Genomic DNA, 21,216 nt, shown 5'->3' on the forward strand with positions numbered 1-21,216 from the left:
AAAAGAAATACCCTGCCATAAAAAAAACAGAAGAAAACTTTCTGTGAAACTGCTCTTTGTCACGTGAAGTCCACTTTCACAGTTAAGCTTCGGTTTTCATTGGGCAGTATTCTAACACTGTTTTTGTTTACTCTGTGAAGTGATATGCAGGAACGTTCTGAAGCTTTCAATGAAAAAGGAAACATCTTCAAATACATAGTGGAGAGAAGGTTTCTAAGGAGCCGCTTTGTGACATGTGCATTCCACTCACAGGGTTATAATTCTTTTCTCCTAGAAGATTGGGTAATCCCGTTTGGAGTAAAAGCTACCAGGGGCCATTCAAGAACATATCGACTGCTATGGTGGAAAAGGAAATAGCATCGGACCAAAACTGGAAAGAAGCTTTCTGTGAAACTGCGTTGTGGTAAACATATCTACTCACCTCCCATAGATAAAACTTTTTTCTATTGCGCAGTTTTGAAACTGCGTAATGGATGGAAAACTGAAGGGACTTTAGGAACACATTTAGGCCTGTGGGGAAATAGGAGACATCTTCACATAAAAATTGAAGAGAAGCTTTCTTTCTTAGCAAACTATCACAAGAAGAAAAGACCAAATACCGCATGTTCTCATTCATAGGTGGGAACTGAACAATGACCTCACTTGGACTCGGGAAGGGGAACATCACACAATGGGGCCTATCATGGGGAGGGGGGAGGGGGGAGGGATTGCATTGGGGAGTTATACCTGATATAAATGATGAATTGATGGGTGCTGACGAGTTGATGGGTGCAGCACACCAACATGGCACAAGTATACATATGTAACAAACCTGCACGTTGTGCACATGTACCCTAGAACTTAAAGTATAATAATAATAATAAAAAAAAGAAGCTTTCTGAGAAACTGTTTTGTGATGTGTGCATTCCACACAGGGAATTATACCTCTTTTCTCATAAGGCACTTTTGGAACACTCTTCTGGTAAAACTGAAAAAGGGATATTTTGCAGCGAATTGAAGACTTTGGCGAAATGTGAAATATCCTGAATTAAAACCAGAAAAGAAGCTTTCTAAGAAACTCCTCTCTGACGTGTGCATTCATTTCAGAGAGTTAAAGCATACACTACATTGCCCAGTTTGGAAGCTCTGTCTTTGAGGAATTTGTGAAGGGATATTAAGTGGTTCCCCTGGGCTTGCGGTGAGAAAGGACAAATCTTTCGAAGAAAACGGCAGAGAAGCTTTAAGAGCAACTGCTTTGTGATGTGTGCAATCATCTCTTAGAGTTAAATCATTTTTTGGATTGAGCATTTTGATATCTCTGTTTCTGTGGAACCTGAGCAAGGACATTTGGGAACGCTCTCAGGAATATGTGGAAAAAACCACCTTCCAATAAAAAAGAGAGGGAAACACTCTCTGATACTGCTCTAGGTCACGTGAATTCAAGTATCACAGTTAAGCTTCTTTTTTTGTTGAGCAGTATTCTGACACTCTTTTAGGTGAGTCAGCTAAGGGATGCTCGGGAGCGCTTTGAGGCTTATAGTGAAAACGAAAATATCTTCAGACAGTTACTGGAGAGAAGATATCTGAGGAGATGTTTTGTGACATGTGAATTCCACTCATAGAGTTATAGTTTTCTTCTCATAGAATATTGCGGAACCCCGTTTGTTGAAAATGCTACAGGAGACATTCAGGAGTATATGTATGGCTATAGTGAAAGAGGAAATATACTCAGGAAAAAAGTGGAAAGATTCTTTCTGTGAAACTGCTATGTGATAGATATGTCTATTCATCTCACATGGAGAAAATTTTCTTTATATTACGCAGTTTTGAAACTGCGTCATGCATATGTTCGCGAAGGGACATTTCCGAGCACATTGAGGCATACAGTGTAAAAGGAGTTATCATCAGAAAAAAAGTGGAGAGAAACTTTCTGAGAAACTGCTTTGTGGTGTGTGCATTCCACTGAGGGAGTTATACCTCTTTCATCATAAGGCAGTGTTCGAACGAGGTTCTTCGGAAAGTTAAAAAGTGATATTTTCCAACGCGTTGAAAACTATTGTGAAAAGTGAATTATCCTGAAATAAAACCCAAAAGAAGCGTTCCAAGACAATGCTCTCTAACGTGTGCATTCACTTCAGAGCGTTAAAGCTTACACTACAGTGCCCAGTTTGGAAGATCTGTCTTTGAGGAATCTTTGAGGTGTTATTAAGAGGCGCCCCTGGGCTTGTGGTTAGTAAGGAAACAACTTCCGATGAAAACTGGAGAGAAGCTTTTGGAGCAGCTGCTTTGTAGTGTGTGTATTCATCTCAAAACGTTACATCATTCATTGGATTGAGAAGTTTGAATTCAATATTTCTGTGGAACCTGAGAAAGAAGATTTGGGAATGCTCTTAAGAATATGCTGAAAAAGAAATATCCTCTGATAAAAACCAGAAGGAAACATTCTGTAAAACCGCTCCAGGTCATATCAAGTCCACCTGGACAGTTAAGCTTCCGTTTTCATTGAGCAGTATCCAAGCACTGTTTTACGTGAGTCTGCTAAGGGATAATCGGGAGCGCTTTGAGGCTAATGGTGAAAACGAAAATATCTTCAGATATAAACTCCATAAAAGATTGATGTAGAAATGCTTTGTGATGTGTGCATTTCAGACACAGAGTTGAACTTTTCTTCTCATAGGGATTTATGAAATACCATTGAGAGAAATAACTACCAGGGACATTCTGGAGTATATTTACTGCTATGGTGGAAAAGGAAATATCCTCAGACAAAGCTGGAAAGAAACTTTCTGTGAAACTGCTTCATGACCGATATGTCTATTCATCTCAAATAGATGAAACTGTCTTTCCATAACGCAGTTTTGAGACTGCATCGTGGACGAATTCGCGAAGGGACATTCGGGAGCACATACAGTCTGATGGGAAACAGGAGATATATTCATATAACAATTGGAGAGAAAATTTCTGAGAAACTGCTTTGTGATGTCTGCTTTCCACTCAGGGAGTTATAACTCTTTTATCACAAGGCAGTGTTTGAACACTGTTCCTGTAAGAGTAAAAAAGAGATACTTTGCAGTGTATTGAGGTTTACAGCAAATATTGAAATATCTGGAAATAAATCCCAGAAAAAAGCGTTCCAAGAAACTGCTCTCTGACGTGTACATTCATTTCAGAGTGTTAAAGCTTACGCTAAGTCACCCAGCTTGGAAAATCTCACTTTGAGTAAATTGAGAAGGGATTTTAAGTGAAAACCATAGGCTTGTGGTGAGAAAGGAAACGTCTTCCGATGAAAACTAGAGAGAAACTTTCGGAGCAACTGCTTAGTGATGGGTGCATTCATCTCATAGAGTTAAATCGTTCTTTGGATTGAGCAGTTTTAAATCACTGTTTCTGTGATACCTGAGAAAGGACATTTGGGAATGCACTTAATAATATGTTGAAAAAGAAATACCACTCGATAAACGTCAGAAGGAAACTGTGTGTGAAACTGCTCTAGGTCGGTTGAATTCCACTTGCACAGTTAAGCTGTTTTCATTGAGCAATATTTTAACAATGTTTTAGGTTAATCAGCCAAGGGATACTCACGAGCGATTTGAGGCTTCCGGTGAAAACGGAAATATCTTTAGATAGATACTGGAGGAAGACTTCCAAGGAGTGGCCTTGTGACGTGTGCATTCTACTCACAGAGATATACTTTCCTTCTCGGAGAGGAATGGGAAATCCCTTTTGGAGAAAAAGTGACCAGGGGATGTTCCGGAGTATATGAAAGGCTACGGTGAAAAAGGAACCATCCTCAGACAATAACTGGAAAGAAGCTTTCGGTGAAACTGCTTTGTGATAGATATGTCTATTCATTTCACATGGATAAAACATTCTTACTGTTACACAGTTTTGAAAGTCTGCCATGGACGGATTCATGAAGGGACGTTCACAGGACATTGTAGCATATGGTGAAAAGGGAGTTATCTTCAGATAGAAACTGGAGAGAAGCTGTCTGAGAAAATGCTTTGTGATGTGTGCATTCCACTCAGGGATTCATACCTCTTTTTCTCATAAGGCAGTGATTGAACACTGTTCCTGTAAAACTGAAACTGTGATATTTTGGGCACATTGAAGATTATGGTGAAAACTGAAATATCCTGAAAAAAAACCCAGAAAGTGATATTCCATGAAACTGCACTCTGACGTGTGCATTCATTTCAGAGAGTTAAAGTTTACAGTACATTGTCCCGTTTGGTAGCTCTGTCTTTGAGGAATTTGTGAAGGGATATCAAATGATTCCCCTGGGCTAGTTTTGAGAAAGGAAACGTCTTCCGATGAAAACTCCAGAGAATCTCTCAGATCAACTGCTTTGTGGTGTTTGTAATCATCTCATAGAGTTAAATCATTATTGGAAACGAGCAATTTGATATCTCTGTTTCTGAGGAACCTGAGCAAGGACATTTGTATTAACTCTCAAGAATATGTGAAAAAGAAACAGCCTCCAATAAAAAGAGAAGAAAACACTCTGTGATACTACTCTAGGTCACGTGAATTAAACTCGCACAGTTAAGCTTCTGTTTTCATTGAGCAATATTCTAACACTTTTTTTTAGGTGAGTCAGCTAAGAGACACTCGGGAGCACTTTGAGGCTTATGGTGAACATGAAAACATCTTCAGAGAGATACTTGAGAGAAGACATCTGAGGAGTTGCTTGGTAACATGTGAATTCCACTCATAGAGTTACAGTTTTCTTCTCATAGAATGTTGCACCATCCTGTTTGGAGAACATGCTACCATGGGACATTCAAGAGTATGAGGACTGCTATGGTGAAAAAGGAAATATACTCTGAAAAAAACTGTAAAGAAACTTTCTGTGAAACTGCTATGTGACAGATATGTCGATTCATCTCACATAGAGAAAATTTTCTTTATATGACGCAGTTTCCAAACTGCATCATAGACAGATTCACAAAGGGACATTTGGGAGCACATTCTGGCGTATGGTGTAAAAAGAGATATTGGCGGACAAAAGCTTGAGAGAAGCTTTTTGAGAAACTGCTGTGGGGTGTGTGCATTCCACTGAGGGAGTTGTACCTCTTTCATCATAAGGCAGGGTTTCAACAAGGTTTCTCTGAAAGTGAAAAAGTGTTATTGTGCAACGCGTTGAAAACTATTGTGAAAAGTGAAATATCCTGAATTAAAACACAGAAAGAAGCATTCCAAGAAAATGCTCTCTAACGCAGGCATTCATTTCAGAGAGGTAAAGTTTACACTACATTGCCCAGTTTGGAAACTCTGTCTTTGAGAAACCTTTGAGGTGTTATTAAGAGGTGCCCCAGGCTTGTGGTGAGTGAGGAAACGACTTCCGATGAATACTGAAGAGAAGCTTGCGGAGTAACTGCTTTGTGATGTGTGTATTCATCTCGTAGAGTTACATAATTCTTTGGGTTGAGGAGTTTGAAATCACTGTTTCTTTGGAACCTGAGAAAGAACATTTGGGAACACTCTTAAGAATATGCTGAAAAAGAAATATTCTCTGATAGAAACCAGAAGGAAACATTCTGTGAATCCCCTCCAGGTCATATCAAGTCCACTCGCACAGTTAAGCTTCCGTTTTCATTGAGCAGTATCCAAACACTGTTTTACGTGAATCAGCTAAGGGGTAATCGGGAGCACTTTGAGGCTAACAGTGAAAAGGAAATATCTTCAGATAGATACTCGAGAGGAGATTGATGAAGAAATGCTTTGTGACGTATGCATTACCCAAAAAGAGTTTAACTTTTCTTCCCATAGGGATTTATGGAATCCCGTTGAGAGAAATAGCCACCGGGGACATTCAGGAGTATATTTACTGCTATGGTGGGAAAGGAAATATCCACAGACAAAAACTGGAAAGAAACTTTCTGTGAAACTGCTTTGGGACACATATGTCTATTCATCTCACATAGATGAAAATGTTTTCTATTACGCAGTTTTGAAACTGCATCATGGACGGATTCGCGAAGGAACATTCGGGAGCACATACAGGCTGGTGGGGAAACAGGAGATATCTTCAGATAACAATTGGAGGGAAACTTTCTGAGTAACTGCTTAGTGATGTCTGCATTCCACTCAGGCAGTTATACGTGTTTTCCCACAAGGCAGTGTTTGAACTCTATTCCTGTCAAAGTGAAAAAGAGATATTTTGCAAAGCATTGAAGACTATGGTGAAAAGTGAAATATCCAGAAATAAAACCCAGAAAAACATGTTAAAAGAAACTGCTCTCTGACGTGTACATTCATTTCAGAGTGTTAATGCTTACGCTAAGTTGCCCCGTTTGGAAACTCTGTCTTTGAGGAAACTGTGAAGGGATATTAAGTGAAACCTGGAGTCTTGTGATGAGAAACGAAACATCTTCTGATGAAAACTGGAGAAAAACTTTCGGAGCAACTGCTTTGTGATGTGTGTATTCATCTCATAGAGTTAAATCATTCTTTGGATTGAGCAGTTTTAAATCGCTGTTTCTGTGATACCTGAAAAAGGACATTTGGGAAGGCTCTTAATAATATGCTGTAAAAGAAATACCATCTGGGCCAGGGGCGGTGGCTCAAGCCTCCAATCCCAGCACTTTGGGAGGCTGAAACGGGCAGATCACAATGTCAGGAGATCGAAATCATCCTGGTTAATACAGTGAAACTCTGTCTCTACTAAAAAATACAAAAAACCACCCGAGCGAGTTGGCGGGTGCCTGCTGTCCCAGCTACTCAGAGGCTCAGGAAGGAGAATTGCGTGAACCTGGAAGGCGGAGCAAACATTGAGCTGAGATTCGGCCACTGCACTGCAGCCTGGGCAACAGAGTGAGACTCCGCCCCCCCAAAAAAAACAAAGAAATACCATCTGATAAATGCCAGAAGTAAACTGTCTCTGAATCTTCTCTAGGTCTCTTGAATTCCACTCGCACAGTTAAGCTTCTGTTTTCATTGAGCAGTATTCTAACAATGTCTTAGTTTAATCAGCTAAAAGATACTCAGGTGCGATTTGAGGCTTCTGGTGAATACGGAAATATCTTTAGATAAATACTGGAGGAAGATTTCCGAGGTGTGGCCTTGTGACGTGTGCATTCTACTCACAGAGATATACTTTTCTTCTCAAACAGGAATGGGAAATCGCGTTTGGAGAAAAAGCGACCAGGGGACATTCGGGATTATATGAAAGGCTATGGTGAAAAAGGAACTATCCTCAACAAAAAATGGAAAGAAGCTTTCTGTGAAACTCCTTTATGATAGATATGTCTATTCATTTCACACGGATAAAACTTTCTTTCTATTACTCAGTTTTGAAAGTCTGCCTTGGACGGATTCCCGAAGGGACGCTCAGCAGGAAATACAAGGGTACGGTGAAAAGGGAGTTATCTTCAGATAAAAACTGGAGAGAAGCTCTCTGAGAAAGTGCTTTGAGATGTGTGTATAACAGTCAGGGATTTATACCTCTTTTCTCATAAGGCAGTGTTTGAACACTGTTCCTGTAAAACTGAAAAAGTGACATTTTGCAACACATTGAAGCCTATGGCGAAAAGTCAAATATCTTGAAATAAAACCCAGAAATAAGGATTCTAAGAAACTGCGCCCTGACATGTGCATTCATTTCAGAAACTTTCAGTTTACACTATGTTGCTCCGTTTGGAAATTCTGTCTTTGAAGAATCTGTGAAAGGATATTAAGTGGTGCCCGGAGGCTTGTGGTGAGAAAGAAATGCCTTCCGATGAAAACTGGACAGAATCTTCGGGAGTAACTTTTTTGTAATATGTGCACGCGTATCATATAATTAAATCATGTTTTGGATTGAGCAGTTTGAAGTCACTGTTTCTGTGGAACCTGAGAAAGGACATTTGGGAATGCTTTTTATATTATGCTGAAAAAGAAATACCTTCCGATAAAAAACAGAAGAAAACTTTCTGTGAAACTGCTCTTTGTCACGTGAAGTCCACTCACACTGTTAAGCTTCGGTTTTCATTGAGCAGTATTCTAAAACTGTTTTTTTTTAGTCTGTGAAGTGATATGTCAGAGCACTCTGAGGCTTTTGGTGAAAAAGGATACATACTGGGGAGATTTCCGAGGAGCTGCTTTGTGACATGGGCATTACACTAACAGGGTTATATTTCTTTTCTCCTAGAAGATTGGGGAATCCCATTTGGAGAAATAGCTACAAGGCGACATTCGGGAATATAGGGACTGCTATGGTGAAAAAGGAAATACCAGCCAAAAACGAGAAAGAAGCTTTCTGTGAAACTGCGTTGTGGTAGATAATAGCTATGTTTTGAGGAAATTGTGAAGGGATATTAAGTGACACCGTGAGGCTTATGGTAAGAAAGGAAATGTCCTCCGATGAAAACAGGAGAGAAACTTTCGGAGCAACTCCTTTGTGATGTGTGTATTCATCTCATAGAGTGAAATCCGTCTTTGGATTGAACAGTTTTAAATCTCTGTTTCTGTGATACCTGAGAAAGGATATTTGGGAACACTCTTAATAATAGGCAGAAAAGAAATACCATCCAATAAATGCCAGAAGGCAACTGTCTGAAAATTCTCTAGGTCGCTTGAATTCCACTCGCACAGTTAAGCTTCTGTTTTCATTGAGCAGTATTCTAACAGTGTTTTTGATTAATCAGCTAAGGGATACTCGGGAGCGATTTGAGGCTTCCGGTGAAAACGCAAATATCTTTAGATAGATACTGGAGGAAGATTTCCGAGGAGCGGCCTTGTGACATGTGCATTCTACTCACAGAGATTAACTCTTCTTCTCAAACAGGAATGTTAAATCGCGTTTGGAGAAAAACCGACCAGGGGACATTCGAGAGTATATGAAAGTCTATGGTGAAAAAGGAACTATACTCAGAAAAAAGTGGAAAGAAGCTTTCTGTGAAACTGCTTTGTGACAGATATGTCTATTCACTTCACATGGAGAAAATTTTCTTTCTATTACGCAATGTTCAAAGTCTGCCATGGACGGATTCGCGAAGGGATGTTCAGCAGGACATTCAGGCATACGGTGAAAAGGGATTTATCTTCGGATAAAAAGTGGAGAGAAGCTGACTGAGAAAGTGCTTTGAGATGTGTGCATTCCACTCAGGGTTTTATACCTCTTTTCTCATAAGGCAGAGTTTGAACACTATTCCTGTAAAACTGAAAAAGTGACATTTTGCAGCACATTGAAGACTAGGGTGAAAAGTGAAATATACTGAAATAAATCCGCGAAAGAAGGATTCCAAGAAATTGCACTCTGACGTTTGCACTCATTTCAGAGATTAATGTTTACACTACGTTGCCCCGTTTGGAAACTCTGTCTTTGAAGAATCTGTGAAGGGATATTAAGTGGCTCCCGGAGGCTTGTGGTGAGAGAGGAAACATATTCCGTTTAAAACTGGACAGAATCTTTCGGAGTAATTGCATTTTAATGTGTGTACACATCCCATAGAATTAAATCATTCTGGGGATTGAGCAGTTTGAACTCACTGTTTCTGTGGAACCTGAGAAAGGACATTTAGGAACGCTCTTAAGAATACGCTGAAAATGAAATACCCTCCGATAAAAAACAGAAGAAAACATTCTGTGAGACTGCTCTTTGTCACGTGAAGTCCACTCGCACAGGTAAGCTTCGGTTTTCATTGAGCAGTATTCTAACACTGTTTTGTTTAGTCTGTGAAGTGATATGCTGGAACTCTCTGAGGCTTTTGGTGAAAAATAAAAAACATCCTCAGATACATATCGGAGAGAAGATTTCCGAGGAGCTCTTTTGTGACATGTGCATTCCATTCACTGGGTTATCCTTTTTTTCTCCTAGAAGATTGGGCAATCCCGTTTGGAGAGAGAGCTACAAGGGGACATTCGGGAATACAGGGACTGCTATGGTGAAAAAGGAAATATCATTATACAAAATCTGGAAAGAAGCTTTCTGAAACTGATTGTGGCATCTATGTCTATACAACTCCCATAGATAAAATTTTTTTTTCTATTACGCAGTTTTGAAACAACCTAATGGATGGAAACACGAAGGGAAATTAGGAACACATTCACACCTGTGGCAAAATAGGAGATATCTTCACATAAAAACTGCAGAGAAGCTTTCTGAGAAACTGCTTTGTAACGTGTGCATTCCACTAAGGGAATTATACCTCTTTTCTCCTAAGGCACTTTTTGAACACTATTCTTGTAATGCTGAAAAATGGATATGTTGCAGTGAATTGAAGAATTTGATGAAATGTCAAATATCTTGAATTAAAACCTGGAAGGAAGTGTTCTAAGAAACACCTCTCTGATGTGTGCATTCATTTAAGAGAGTTAAAGCTTACACTACTTTTCTCATTTTGGATGCTCTGTCTTTGAGGAATTTGTGAAGGGATATTAATTGCTTCCCCTGCGCTTCTGGTGAGAAAGGAAACGTCTTCCTTTGAAAATTGCAGAGAATATTTCAGAGCAACTGCTTTGTGATGTGTGTAATCATCTCATAGCCTTAAATCATTGTTTTCATTGAGCAGTTTGATATCTCTGTGTCAGTGGAACCTGAGCAGAGACATTTGGGAATGCTATCAAGAATATGTGAAAAAGAAATACCCTCCAACAAAAAAGAGAAGGAAACACTCTGTGACCCTGCGCTACGTCGCATGAATTCCACCAGCACAGTTAAGCTTCTCTTTTCATTGAGCAGTATTCTGTCACTCTTTAGGTGAGTCAGCTAAGGGATACTCGGGAGTGCTTTCAGGCTTACAGTGAGAACAAAAATGTCTTCCGACAGATACTGGAGAGAAGATTTCTGAGGAGTTGCTTGGTGACGTGTGTATTCCAATCATAGAGTTATAGTTTTCTTATCATAGAGTATTGCAGAATCTCGTTTAAATAAAACGCTACCAGGGGACTTTTGAGAGTATATGGACGGCTATGGTGAAAGAGGAAATAAACTCAGACAAATACTGGAAAGAAGATTTCTGTGACACTGCTTTGTGATAGATAAGTCTATTCATCTCACAAAGAGTTAATTTTCTTTATATTACGCAGTTTTGAAAATACATCATAGACAGATTTGTGAAGTGACATTTTGGAGCACATTCAGGCGTATGGTTTAAAAGGAGATATCATCAGACAAAAACTGAGAGAAGCTTTCTGAGAAACTCCTTTGTGGTGTGTGCATTCCACTGAGGGAGCTATACCTCTTTCATCATAAGGCAGTGTTTGAACAAGGTTCTTCTGTACTAAAAAAAGTGATATTTTGCGACATGTTGAAAACTGTCACGAAAAGTGAAATATCCTGAAATAAAACCCAGAAAGAAGCGTTCCAAGACAACGCTCTCTAACGTGTGCATTCATCTCAGAGAGTTAAAGCTTGCACTACATTGCCCAGTTTGGAAGCTCTGTCTTTCAGGAATCTTTGAGGTGTTATTAAGAGGTGCCCTTTGGCTTGTAGTGAGAGTGGTAATGAATTCCGATGAAAACTGCAGAGAAGCTTGCGGACCAACTGCTTTGAGTTGTGTGTATTCATCTCGCAGTGATACATCATTTTTTGGATTATGCACTTTGAAAACACTGTTTCTGTGGAACCTGAGAAAGATCATTTGGGAATGCTCCTAAGAATATGCTGAAAAAGAAATATCCTCTGATAGAAACCAGAAGGAAACCTTCTGTGAAACTGCTCCAGGTTATATCAAGTCCACTCTCACAGTTAAGCTTCCCTTTTCATTGAGAAGTATCCCAACACTGTTTTACATGAGTCAGCTAAGGGATAATCGGGAGCGCTTTGAGGCTAACAGTGAAAACGGAAATATCTTCAGATAGATACTCGAGAAGAGATTGATTAAGAAATGCTTTGTGACATATGCATTTTCCACACAGAGTTAAAATTTTCTTCTCATAGGGGTTTATGCAATTTCACTGGGAGTAATAACTACCGGGTACATTCAAGAGTATATTTACTGCTATTACTCCCAAAGGGATTCCATAAAACCCTATGAGAAGAAAAGTTTAACTCTATGTGGGAAATGCATGCGTCACAAAGCATTTCTTCATCAATATCCTCTCGAGTATCTATCTGAAGATATTCCCGTTTCCACCATAGGCCTCGAAGTGTCCCCAAGTATCCCTTAGCTGACTCACGTACAACAGTGTTAGGATACTGCTCAGTGAAAACAGAAGCTTAACTGTGTGATTGTACTTGATATGACCTGGAGTGGTTTCACAGAAGGTTTCCTTCTGGTTTCTATCGGAGGATATATATTTTCAGCATATTCCTGAGGGTGTTCACAAATGTTCTTTCTCAGGTTCCACAGAAACAGTGATTTCAAACAGCTCAAACTAGAAAATGATGGTACTCTACGTGATAAATACAAACATTGCAAAGCAGTTGGTCCGCAAGCTTCTCTCCAGTTTTTATCGTAAGTGATTTCCAAACACACCACCAGCCCAGGGTCGCCTCTGAATAACACATCAAAGTTTCCTCAAAAACAGAGCTTCCAAACTGAGCAATGTAGTGTAAGCTTTAAGACTCTCAAATGAATGCACAAGTTAGAGAGCATTGTCTTGGAATGATTCTTTCTGGGTTTTATTTCAGGATATTTCACTTTTCGTGATAGTTTTCAAAACGTCACAAAATATCAGTTTTTCACTTTCAGAAGAACCTTGTTCAAACACTGCTTTATGATGAAAGAGGTATAACTCCCTCAGTGGAATGCACACACAACAAAGGAGTTTCTCAGAAGCTTCTCTCAGTTTATGTCTGACAATATCTCCTTTTACACCGTACAGCTGAATGTGCTCTCAAATGTCCCTGCGCGAATCTGTCCATGACACAGTTTCAAAACTGCGTAATATAAAGAAAATTTTCTCTGTGTGAGATGAATAGATATATCTATCACATAGCAGTGTCACAGAAAGCTTCTTTCCAGTATTTGTCTGAGTATATTTCCTCTTTCACCATAGCTGTCCATATACTCTCGAGTGTCCCCTGGTAGCGTTTTCTTAAAATGGGATTCCGCAATACTATATGAGAAGAAAACTATAACTCTATAAATGGAATTCACCTGTCACCAAACATCTCCTCAGATATCTTCTCTCCAGGATCTGTCTGAAGATGTTTTCGTTTTCACTGTAAGCCTCAAAGTGCTCCCGAGTATCCCTTAGCTGACTCAACAAAAAGAGTGTTAGAATACTGCTCAATGAAAATGGAAGATTAATTGTGAGGGTGGAATTCAAGTGACCTAGAGAAGTTTCACAGACAGTTTCCTTCTGGCTTTTATCGGATGGTATTTCTTTTACAGCATATTATTAAGAGCGTTCCCAAATATCCTTTCTCAGGTATCACAGAAACAGCAATTTAAAACTGCTCAATCCAAAGAACGATTTAAATCTATGAGATGAATACACAAATCACAAACAGTTGCTCTCAAAGTTTCTCTCTAGTTTTCATCTGAAGACATTTCCTTTCTCTGCCTATGCCTCTGGGTGTCACTTAATATCCCTTCACACGTTCCTCAAAGACAGAGTTTCCAAACTGGGTGGCTTAGTGTTAGGTTTAATACTCTGAAATGAATGTACACGTCAGAGAGCAGTTTCTTGCAATGCTTTTTTCTGGGTTTTATTTCCAGATATTTCAATTGTCACCAAAGTCTTCATTACACTGCAAAATATCTCTTTTTCATTTTTATAAGAACAGTGCTCAAAAAATGCCTTTTGAGAAAAGAGGTATAACTCCCTTAGTGGAAAGCAGACATCACAAAGCAGTTTCTCAGAAAGTTTCTCTCCAATTTTTATCTAAAGATATCTCCTGTTTCCCCATCAAACTGTATGTGCCCCCGAATGTCCCATCGTGAGTCCGTCCATGATGCAGTTTCAAAACTGCATAATAGAAAGACAGTTTCCTCTATGTGAGACGGATAGACATATCTGTCACAAAGCAGTTTCACAGAAAGTTTCTTTCCAGTTTTTGTCTGAAGATATTTCCTTTTCCACAATAGCAGTAAATATACTGCTGAATGTCCCCGGTAGTTATTTCTCCCATCGGGATTACACAAACTCCTATGAGAAGAAGAGTTTAACTCTGTGTGTGAAATGGATACGTCACAAAGCATTTCTTCATAAATCTCCTCTCGAGTGTCTATCTGAAGATATTTCAGTTTTCACCATTAGCCTGAAAGCGCTCCCGATTATCCCTTTGCTGACTCAGGAAGAAGAGTGTTAGGATACTGCTCAATGAAAACGGGAGATTAACTGTGCGAGTGGTTTTGATATGACCTGAAGCAGTTTCCCAGAATGTTTCCTTCTGGTTTTTATCGAATGATATTTCTTTTACAGCATATTCTTAAGAAAGGTCCTAAATGTTCTTTCTCAGTTTCCATAGAAACAGTGATTTCAATCTGCTTAATGCAAAGAATGATGTATCTCTATCAGATGAATATACACATCACAAATCAGTTGCTCCGAAAGCTTCTCTCCAGTTTTCATCTTAAGTCGTCTCCTTACTCACCACAAGCCCAGGGGCACCTCTTAATAACACAGCAAAGATTCCTCAAAGACAGAGTTTCCAAGCTGGGCAATGTAGTGTAAACTTTAACTCTCTGTAATGAATGCCCACGTTAGAGATCATTTTATTGGAACGCTTCTTTCTGGATTTTATTTCAGGATATTTCACTTTTCACGATAGTTTCAGCGTGCTTCAAAATATCGCTTTTTCACTTTCACAAGAACCTTGTTCAAACACTGCCTTATGATTAAAGAGGTATAACTCCCTCAGTGGAATGCACACACCACCAAGCAGTTTCTCAGAAAGCTTCTCTCCAGTTTTTGTCTGATGATATCTCCTTTTAGAATGTATGCCTGAATGTGCGCCCAAATATCCCTTCACGAATCTGTCCATGACACAGTTTCAAAACTACATAATATAAAGAAAATTTTCTCTATGTGAGATGAATAAACATATCTATCAGACAGCAGTGTCACAGAAAGCTTCTTTCCAGTATTTGTCTGAGTATATTTCCTCTTTCACCATAGCCGTCCATATACTCTCAAATGTCCCCTCGTAGCGTTTTGTCCAAAGGGGATTCCACAATACTCTATGAGAAGAAAACTATAACTCTATGAGTGGAAATCACACGTTACCAACCAGCTCCTCAGATATCTTCTCTCCTGTATCTGTCTGAAGATATCTTCGTTTTCATCGTAAGACTCAAAGCGATCCCAAGTATCCCTTAGCTGACTCACCAAAAAGCGTGTTAGACTACTGCTCAATGAAAACAGAAGCTTAACTGTGATAGTTGTATTCACGTGATCTAGAGCAGTGTCACAGAGTGTTTCCTCCTCTTTTTTATTGGAAGGTGTTTCTTTTTTACATATTCTTGAGAGCATTCCCAAATGTCTGTGCTAAGGTTCCACAGAAACAGAATTGCAAACTGCTCAAGCCAAAGAATGATTTAACTCTATTACTTGATTACACACATAACAAAGGGTTATGCTTTTCTCCTGGAAGATTGGGGAATCCTGTTATAGAAAAAGCTACAATGGGAAATTCGAGAGTACATGGATGGCTATGTTGAAAAAAATATACTCAGAAAAAAACTGGAAAGAAGTTTGCTGTGAAACTTCTATGTGATAGACATGTATATTCGTCTCACATAGAGAAAATTTTCTTTATATTACGCAGTTTTCTTTTTTTTTTCCTCTGTGGCTTTCTTTTTTCTTTCTTTTTTCTATTTAATTAATTAATTTATTTATTTATTTATTCTTTATTTTTTATTGTACTTTAAGTTCTAGGGTATATATGCATAACGTGCAGTTTTGTTACTTATGTATACTTGTGCCATGTTGGTGTGCCGCACGCATCAACTCGTCAGCAGCCATCAATTCATAATTTATATCAGGTATAACTCCCAATGCAATCCCTCCCCCCGCCATGATAGGTCCCGATGTGTGATGTTCCCCTTCCTGAGTCCAAGTGATCTCATTATTCAGTTCCCAACTGTGTATGAGAACACGTGGTGTTTGGTTTCCTCTTCTTGTGATAGTTTGCTAAGAATGATGGTTTCCAGCTGCATCCATGTCCCTACAAATGACGCAATCTCATCCGTTTTCATGGCTGCATAATACTCCATGCTGTATATGTGCCACATTTACTTAATCCAATCTGTCACAGATGGACATTTGGGTTGATTCCAAGTCTTTGCCATTGTGAATAGTGCCGCAATAAACATATATGTGCATGTGTCTTTATAGCAGCATGATTTATAATTCTTTGGGTATATACCCAGTAGTGGGATGGCTGGGTCATACGGTACATCTAGTTCTAGATCCTTGAGGAATCGCCATACTGTTTTCCATAATGGTTGAACTAGTTTACAATCCCACCAACAGTGTAAAAATGTTCCTATTTCTCCACATCCTCTCCAGCAACTGTTGTTTCCTGACTCTTTAATGATTGCCATTCTAACTGGTGTGAGATGGTATCTCATTGTGGTTTTGATTTGCATTTATCTGATGGCCAGTGATGATGAGCATTTTTTCATGTGTCTGTTGGCTGTATCAATGTCTTCTTTTGAGAAATGTCTGTTCATAGTCTTTCCCCACTTTTTGATGGGGCTGTTTGTTTTTTTCTTGTATATTTGTTTGAGTTCTTTGTAGATTCTGGAAATTAACCCTTTGTCAGATGAGTAGATTGCAAAAATTTTCTCCCATTCTGTAGGTTGCCTGTTCACTCTGATTGTACTTTCTTTTGCTGTGCAGAAGCTCTTTAGTTTAATTAGATCCCATTTGTCAATTTCGGCTTTTGCTGCCATTGCTTTTGGTGTTTTAGACATGAAGTCCTTGCCCATGCCTAGGTCCTGAATGGTAGTACCTAGATTTTCTTCTAGGGTTTTTATGATAATAGGTCTAAGATTTAAGATTCTAATCCAAAAGAAGACACAAACAAATGGAAGAACATACCATGCTCATGGATAGGAAGAATCAATATCGTGAAAATGGCCATACTGCCCAACGTTATTTATAGATTCAATGCCATCCCCATCAAGCTACCAATGAGTTTCTTCACAGAATTGGAAAAAACTGCTTTAAAGTTCATATGGAACCAAAAAAGAGCCCGCATTGCCAAGACAATCCTAAGTCAAAAGGACAAAGCTGGAGGCATCACGCTATGTGACTTCAAACTATACTACAAGGCTACAGTAACCAAAACAGCATGGTACTGGTACCAAAACAGAGATATAGACCAATGGAACAGAACCAAGCCCTCAGAAATAATGCCACACATCTACAGCCATCTGATCTTTGACAAACCTGAGAGAAACAAGAAATGGGGAAAGGATTCCCTATTTAATAAATGGTGCTGGGAAAATTGGCTAGCCATAAGTAGAAAGCTGAAACTGGATCCTTTGTTACTCCTTATACGAAGCTTCTCTTTTCATTGAGCAGTATTCTAACAATGTTTTAGTTTAATCAGCTAAGGGATACTCAGGAGCAATTTCAGGCTTCCAGTGAAAACGGAAATATCTTTAGATAGATACTGGAGGAAGATTTCCAAGGAGCGGCCTTGTGACGTGTACATTCTACTCACAGAGATATACTTTCCTTCTCATAGAGGAATGGGAAATCACGTTTGTAGAAAAAGCGACCAGGGGACATTCCGGAGTATATGAAAGGCTATGGTGAAAAAGGAACTATCCACAGACAAAAACTGGAAAGAAGCTTTCTGTGAAACTGCTTTGTGATAGATATGTGTATTCATTTCACATGGATAAAACTTTCTTACTCTTACACAATTTTTAAAGTCTGCCATGGACAAACTCATGAAGGGACGTACAGCAGGACAGGCAGGCCTACGGTGAAAAGGGAGATATATTCAGATCCAAACTGGAGAGAAACTATCTGAGAAAGTGCTTTGAGATGTGAGCATTCCGGTCAGAGATTAATAACTCTTTTCTCATAAGGCAGTGTTTGAACACTGTTCCTGTAAAACTGAAACTGTGATATTTTGTGTGCATTGAAGACTATGGTGAAAAGTGAATATCCTGAAATAAAATCCAGAAAGAAGTATTCCATGAAACTGCGCTCTGACATGTGTAGTCATTTCAGAGAGTTAAAGTTTATAGTACGTTGTCCCGTTTGGTAGCTCTGTCTTTGAAGAATCTGTGAAGGGATATTAAGTGGTTCCCCTGGCCTTGTGGTGAGAAAGGAAACATCTTCCGACGAAAACTGCAGAGAAGATTTCAGGTCAACTGCTTTGTGATGTTTGTAATTATCTCATAGAGTTAAATCACTATTTGGAATGAGGAGTTTGATATCAGTGTTTCTGATGAACCTGAGCAAGGAGATTTGGCAATGCTCTAAAGAATATGTGACAAAGAAATAGCCTCGAAAAAAAAAAAAAAGAGAAGGGAACACTCTGTGATACTGCTCTAGGTCACGTGACTTCCACTCGCACAGTTAAGCTTCTGGATTCATTGAACAGTATTCTAACACTCTTTTAGGTGAATCAGCTAAGGGATAGTCGGGAGCACTGTGAGGCTTATGGTGAAAACGAAATTATCTTCAGACAGATACTGGAGAGAAGATATCAGAGGAGTTGCTTGGTAACGTGTGAATTTCATTCATAGAGTTATAGTTTTCTTCTCATAGAGTATTGCGGAATCCCATTTGGAGACATCGCTACAGGGGACATTTGAGAGTATATGTACGGCTATAGTGAAAGAGGAAATATATTCAGGAAAATACTGGAAAAAAGCTTTCTGTGAAACTGCTATGTGATAGATATGTCTATTCATCTCACATAGAGAAAATTTTCTTTATACTATGCAGTTTTGAAACTGCATCATGGACAGATTCACGAAGGGACATTTGTGAGCACATTCAGATTTATGGTGTAAAAGGAGATATCGTCAGACAAAAACTGGAGAGAAGCTTTCTGAGAAACTGTTTTGTGGTGTGTGCATTCCACTGAGGGAGTTATACCTATTTCATCATATGGCAGTGTTTGAACCAGGTTCTTCTGAAAGTGAAAAAGAGATATTTTGCAGCGCGCTAAAAACTATCATGAAAATTGAAATATCCTGAAATAAAACCCAGAAAGAAGCATTCCAATCAAGTGCTCTCTAACTTTTGCATTCATTTCAGAGAGTTAAAGTTTACACTACATTACCCAGTTTGGAAACTCTGTCATTGAGGAATCTATGAGGTGTTATTAAGAGGCACCCCTGGTCTTGTGGTGAGTAAGGAGATGACTTCTGAAGAAAACTGGAGAGAAGCTTTCGGAGCAACTGATTTGTGATGTGAGAATTACATCATTCTTTGGGTTGAGCAATTTGAATTCACTGTTTCTATGAAACTTGAGAAAGAACATTTGGGAAAGCTCTTAAGAATATGCTGAAAAAGAAATATCCTACAATGGAAACAAGAAGGAAACCTTCTGGGAAACCACTCCAGGTTATATCAAGTCCACTCGCACAGTTAAGCTTCCCTTTTCATTGAGCAGTATCCTAACACTGTTCTACCTGAGTCAGCTAAGAGATAATCAGGAGCACTTTGAGGCTAACGGTGAAAACGGAAATATCTTCAGATAGATACTCGAGAGGAGATTGCTTAAGAAATGCTTTGTGATGTATGCATTTCCCACACAGAGTTAAACTTTTCATCTCATAGGGGTTTAAGGAATCTCATTGAAAGAAATAGCTACCGGGGACATTCAGGAGTATATTTACTGTTATGGTGGAAAAGGAAATATCCTCAGACAAAAACTGGCAAGAAATTTTCTGTGAAACTGCTTTGTGACAGATATGTCTATTCATCTCACATAGATGAAACTGCCTTTCTATTACGCAGTTTTGAAACTGCTTCATGGATGGATTCGCGAAGGGACATTCTGGAGCACATATAGGCTGGTGGGGAAATAGGAGATATCTTCAGATAACAATTGAAGAGAAACTTTCTGAGTAACTGCTTTGTGATGTCAACATTCCACTCAGGGAGTTATACCTCTTTTCTCACAGCAGTGTTTGAACACTGTTCCTGTAAAAGTGAAAAGAGATACTTTGCAGCTTATTGAAGACTCTGGGGAAAATTGAAATATCCGGAAATAAAACCCAGAAAAAAGCCTTTAAAGAAACTGCTCTCTGACGTGTACATTCACTTCAGAATGTTAAAACTTACACAGAGTTGCCTCATTTGGAAACTCTGTCTTTGAGGAAACTGTGAAGGGATATTAAGTGACACCCCAATGCTTTTGCTGAGAAATGAAAGATCTTCCGTTAAAAACTGGAGAGAAACTTTTGGAGCAACTGCTTTGTGATGTGTGTATTTATCTCATAGAGTGAAATCATTCTTTGGATTAAGCAGTTTTAAATCGGTGTTTCTGTGATACCAGAGAAAGGACATTTGGGAACGCTCTGAATAATATGCTGTAAAAGAAATACGATCCGCACTGGGCGTGGTGGCTCAAGCCTGTACTCCCAGCACTTTGGGAGGCCAAAACGGGTGGATCACAAGATCAGGAAATCGAAACCATCCTGGCTAATATGGTGAAACCCCGTCTCTACTGCACAATACAAAAATCCACCCAAGCGAGGTGGCGGGGGCCTGTAGTTCAAGCTACTCAGGAGGCTGACGCAGGAGAATGGCATAAACCCAGGAGGCGGAGCTTATACTGAGCTGAGACACTGAACTGCAGCCTGGGCCACAGAGCGAGTCCGTCTCAAAAACAGCGACAAAAAAGAAATACCATCCAATAAACACCAGAAGGAAACTGTCTGTGAAAGTTCTCTAGGTCACTTGAATTCCGCTCACACAGTTAAGCTTCTGTTTTCATGGAGCAGTATTCTAACAATGTTTTAGTTTAAACAGCTAAGGCATAATCGGGAGGGATTTGAGGCTTCTGGTGAAAACGGAAATATCTTTAGATAGATACTGGAGGAAGATTTCCAAGGAGTGGCCTTGTGACCTGTGCATTCTACTCACAGAGATATACTTTTCTTCTCATAGATGAATGGGAAATCCCATTTGGAGAAAAAGTGACCAGGGGACATTCGAGAATATATGAAAGGCTGTGGTGATAAAGGAACTATCCTAAGACAAAACCTGGAAAGTAGCTTTCTGTGAATCTGCTTTGTGATAGATATGTCTATTCATTCCACATGGATAAAACTTTCTTTCTATTACGCAGTTTTGAAAGTGTGCCATGGACAGATTTGTGAAGGGACGTACAGCAGGACATTCAGGCGTATGGTGAAAGGGAGTTATATTTAGATACAAACTGGA

The sequence above is a fragment of the Piliocolobus tephrosceles genome, unplaced genomic scaffold (genome assembly GCF_002776525.5).
Source record: "Piliocolobus tephrosceles isolate RC106 unplaced genomic scaffold, ASM277652v3 unscaffolded_1160, whole genome shotgun sequence".
Taxonomy (NCBI): domain Eukaryota; kingdom Metazoa; phylum Chordata; class Mammalia; order Primates; family Cercopithecidae; genus Piliocolobus; species Piliocolobus tephrosceles.